This window comes from Coregonus clupeaformis, chromosome 30 (assembly GCF_020615455.1).
Source record: "Coregonus clupeaformis isolate EN_2021a chromosome 30, ASM2061545v1, whole genome shotgun sequence".
NCBI lineage: Eukaryota > Metazoa > Chordata > Actinopteri > Salmoniformes > Salmonidae > Coregonus > Coregonus clupeaformis.
This window is the reverse complement of record NC_059221.1, coordinates 39,193,162-39,198,507: the sequence shown is the minus strand read 5'-3', so window position 1 is coordinate 39,198,507 and position 5,346 is coordinate 39,193,162. Positions and strand designations below refer to the sequence as shown.

Here is a 5,346-nt window from a genome sequence, read left to right as displayed (position 1 = left end):
GGACTTTTTTCAAGCACTTAATTGTAATTTTCAAAGATCTCAATGTTATACAATTGTATAATTTATATAAGTGTACATATAGGGCCATTACCACTTTAAGAATAATGAAGTTTTCGGGCCTTGCCAATGATATTGAAATTATTATTACATTCTAAAATCTGTGAGAATAATGTGGACATTGCCTGACTAAATAGATTGGATTTTTCTGTATCCTATGTGACTGATGCAAGCATAATAAAGCTATGAAAAGCGGTAGCATTAATCTCACCATTTTAATCTCACCATCTCTGTTTTCGTAATGAGAAAGCGACCAACAAACAGGTTCCTTTTTTAACGGAAGGATTTGCATGGAAAGCCAAGTTGGTAGCCAGCATTAGATGTTGTCATCCTCCTAACAACCGCACGTGGTTTAACCGCAACAGAGTAGCGCAACACCCTTCGGTTGAACCGGCAGGAAACATACGAAAGGCGCCACATCTCTCATAAAAACGTATCAAAAATTAAATCACAGATAATTATAAGGGAGCAGGATAACTTATAAATTGACTAAAATAATTACAAGGACTTTTCAAGCACCAAATTTAGGAAATGTCTGATTTTCAACGTAGGCCTATGCCAGTACTTGAATTTCTGCGCTCCAAATTCAAGTTCAAGTATGAGACTCCAAAATATTCAGAACATTCTTTGCGAACATCTTTTTTTCCAGCACTTGGGCTGTTGTTGCATTGCATGCGCTATCACAAAAGCTGTCATTCAGAAAATTCCTTCCTGGATCAGATGAAGATGTGTGAAAAATATCACACCGTAACTAATCAGCTGGACACCAAATGCGCATCCAACAAGTATTGTACATCATTATTTAAGAACCATGTTAACAGTTTCGATTTAGATTTTAAGTATCAAGGTAAGGTCACTATTTCGGTTAGAAGCATTCGACCTTCAATTGCATTTATTATTTTGGATTTGTGTGCCCATGAAAACTGTTTTTACCACGTAACATAAGGAGACACGAAATGTTACATACTTTCTGAGATCTCTAGACAAAAAACTGTCCGACAGTTAGATCTATGATACTTACAGGATTCAATGTCTAATTTAACTGATTAATGCTTAATATATGACATAAGGACAACTTACACTGCCATCAATGCAAGGACAGAAAAGTCATATTTTATGTCACACGATTTTGGATAAATCAGTCAAGACACCAACCATGAGAAATGGTTAACCTTTGACTGTAGTAGGCTAAATCAGGGTCACACAGAGTGTTTCTTGGTAGTCTTAAACAAATCTACTCTGAAACAAAAGTATACACCACACACACATGACTATGGGCTTTAAATAAAGAAGGCACCTGTACCATGTCAGATGTAGAGCTGAAGTGTATTCAATTTTGAGTTTGCGTCCCAATATTACACTTTATATACAGTCGTGGTCAAAAGTTTTGAGAATGACACAAACACAAATTTTCACAAAGTCTGCTGCCTCAGTTTTGATGATGGCAATTTGCATATACTCCAGAATGTCATGAAGAGTGATCAGATGAATTGCAATTAATTGCAAAGTCCCTCTTTGTCATGAAAATGAACTTAATCCCAAAAAAACATTTCCACTGCATTTCAGCCCTGCCACAAAAGGACCAGCTGCCATCATGTCAGTGATTCTCTCGTTAACACAGGTGAGAGTGTTGACGAGGACAAGGCTGGAGATCACTCTGTCATGCTGATTGAGTTAGAATAACAGACTGGAAGCTTTAAAAGGAGGGTGGTGCTTGAAATCATTGTTCTTCCTCTGTTAATCATGGTTACCTGCAAGGAAACACATGCCATCATCATTGCTTTGCACAAAAATAGCTTCACAGGCAAGGATATTGCTGCTAGTAAGATTGCACTTAAATCAACCATTTATCGGATCATCAAGAACTTCAAGGCGAGAGGTTCAATTGTTGTGAAGAAGGAATCAGGGCGCCCAAGAGAGTCCAGCAAGCGCCAGGACCGTCTCCTAAAGTTGATTCAGCTGCGGGATCGGGGCACCACCAGTGCAGAGCTTGCTCAGGAATGGCAGCAGACAGGTGTGAGTGCATCTGCACGCACAGTGAGGCAAAGACTTTTGGAGGATGGCCTGGTGTCAAGAAGGGCAGCAAAGAAGCCAGGAAAAACATTCACATTTTAGTCATTTAGAAGACGCTCTTATCCAGAGCGACTTAGTGAGTGTATACATTTTTCATACTGGCCCCCCGTGGGAATCAAACCCACAACCCTGGCGTTGTAAGCGCCATGCTCTACCAACTGAGCTACAGGAGGCTACAGACAGGGACAGACTGATATTCTGCAAAAGGTACAGGGATTGGACTACTGAGGACTGGGGTAAAGTCATTTTCTCGGATGAATCCCCTTTCCGATTGTTTGGGGCATCCGGAAAACACCTTGTGCCAATAGTAAAGCATCCTGAGACCATTCATGTGTGGGGCTGCTTCTCAGCCAAGGGAGTGGGCTCACTCACAATTTTGCCTAAGAACACAGCCATGAATAAAGAATGGTACCAACACATCCTCCGAGAGCAACTTCTCCCAACCATCCAAGAACAGTTTGGTGACGACCAATGCCTTTTCCAGCATGATGGAGCACCTTGCCATAAGGCAAAAGTGATAACTAAGTGGCTCGGGGAACAAAACATCTACATTTTGGGTCCATGGCCAGGAAACACCCCAGACCTTAATCCCATTGAGAACTTGTGGTCTATCCTCAAGAGGCGGGTGGACAAACAAAACCCCACAAATTCTGCAAGAATGGGGTACCATCAGTCAGGATGTGGCCCAGAAGTTAATTGACAGCATGCCAGGGCGGATTGCAGAGGTCTTGAAAAAGAAGGGTCAACACTGCAAATATTGACTCTTTGCATAAACTTAATGTAATTGTCAATAAAAGCCTTATGGAATGCTTGTAATTATAATTCAGTATACCATAGTAACATCTGACAAAAATATCTAAAAACACTGAAGCTGCAAACTTTGTGAAGACCAATACTTGTGTCATTCTCAAAACGTTTGACCACGAGTGTACATAACAGATGACTGAAATATAACAAAACCGTTTGACATAGAAACACCGGAATTTCGGCGGGTTTTATGATATAATGTTTATTATTTATGAAATTATGAGAAATATGAATAACATTCCACCCATGAGGCCACTGGGTCATTTGACTGCAGGAAGGGGCTACGCATACGTTTTAAATCAACTCGTGAATTGTATTAAATATAGCTATGATCCCCCCTAATATCTTAATGTAATGACATGAAAAAAATTGCCGATTATTATCAATGACTTATCAACAGCTGTAACAAGTTGTCCAGTGTAGTAAATCCTCACTGGTACCCTAATTTATAGAAAGACCCATATACAGGATAGTCTTCTTCTTCTATTGGTTCCCAGTGGTTACTAGGATAAGATATTTAGCAGCATGGGGTCGAACAAACATTCATGTGTAATCAGCCCTAAAAAGCTGTGGCATTTTTTCAGTGATAAACATGCCGATAGGGAATTACTTCCCTGGAGTGAATTCCGTACTGTACATCACTGCCTGAGGAGAAACTGTGCTATCTCCTAAATGCGTCATGTCTACATGCTGAGTAGGGTTGGGGAGTAACTGATTACAAGTAAAAAAATAAAAAATAAATGTAACTATTACGTTACCAGCAAAGATATTGTCATCAGATTACAGATACTTTTTAAAAACTAGATTATGACTTCTTGGATTACTTTTCAATTCAGAAAGGATGTTTGTGAAAAAATACATTGACACCTTTCTTGTTTTCACAATGAGATTCAATTCAGCATTGAAAAAAGGCGTAAGTTTAAGTTTGTTCCACCTGAGCGAGTCTGAGACCACTATGATGACACACCAAATGATGACCACCAATCAGAGACCGCTATGATGACACACCAAATGATGACCACCAATCAGAGACCACTATGATGACACACCAAATGATGACCACCAATCAGAGACCACTATGATGACACACCAAATGATGACCACCAATCAGAGACCACTATGATGACACACCAAATGATGACCACCAATCAGAGACCACTATGATGACACACCAAATGATGACCACCAATCAGAGACCACTATGATGACACACCAAATGATGACCACCAATCAGAGACCACTATGATGACACACCAAATGATGACCACCAATCAGAGACCACTATGATGACACACCAAATGCGTTTGATGGATCCTTTTTGTCTTGTTCTAATGCGTCTTAAAGGGAAAGTAATCCAAAAGTAACGGAAAGTAATCAGATTACGTTACCAAAAGTTATGTTACTGATTACAATTTTGGACAGGTAACTAGTAACTGTAACAGATTACATTTAGAAAGTGACCGACCCAACCCCGAGCTGAGGCATCAGAAGACAATCTTGTAACTGCTACAGTATGACTGTTTGTTTCCAACTGACACAGCATGAGGTGACTGGTTTCTCCATTCAACCACTTCTCATCTTTTCAGATAGAGAAGAAACACGTGACGTGTGACCTGAGTCAGAAACAACAACTTCTGTCGATCATTTTCAGAGGGTTCAAGTCATTCATCTTCAGAGGGTTCAAGTCATTCCAGGGAAAGTATCACTTTCTCGTTGAGAATAAAAGATTGTCTTTGGTCGGTTGCTGAAGAGATTTTCTCTGGTGACACAAACACGCACGCACACACACACACACGCACACACACGCACACACACACGCACACACACTGCTGTGAGGTTATCTATGGATATCAGTAGTACGAGGCTGGATCTCTCCGAGGCAGATGTCCAACACAGATCTCCTAATCTGAGGATAATGTGGTAATCTGTTGTTGGTGAGATATCTGGTGAGAGCGAGTCTGATTTGGTCTGGATTATGTCATCTGTCTCGGTCCTCACATCCTCCTCATGATAACCCCATTGTGTAATGATAGACTTGAATCAAGTTAATCTGGGTTTACCAGACTCCCATAATCTTACATTCACTCAATTCAAAGGGGAAGGCTGGAATCAAGTAAATGTCACAGTGATTTTTGAAATATTGTATGCCTACGATGTTTACTTTCTGCTGAAATAGACAATGTTTCTGAGCTCATGGGAACACTTCTACAACATATTTACACACCATCCACACTATTCCACTGCTACTTACACTGTAGTAATACAGTCATATAACTTTCAGATATAGTGTTACATTCACATTTACATTTTAGTCATTTAGCAGACGCTCTTATCCAGAGCGACTTACAGTTACTATAAACAGTGTTACCCTGTTTATAGATGCGGGAGGACGGCACCCACACTGCCGAC

The 5,346-nt window shown here is 40.2% G+C and overlaps 1 non-coding gene across 1 annotated transcript; it reads right to left on the bottom strand.

The window, feature by feature from the left end:
* Positions 1-2,230: 2,230 nt before the first annotated feature.
* Positions 2,231-2,304, bottom strand: trnav-uac. The gene has a single exon. It is a non-coding gene; the product is annotated as a tRNA-Val (tRNA).
* Positions 2,305-5,346: the final 3,042 nt, after the last annotated feature.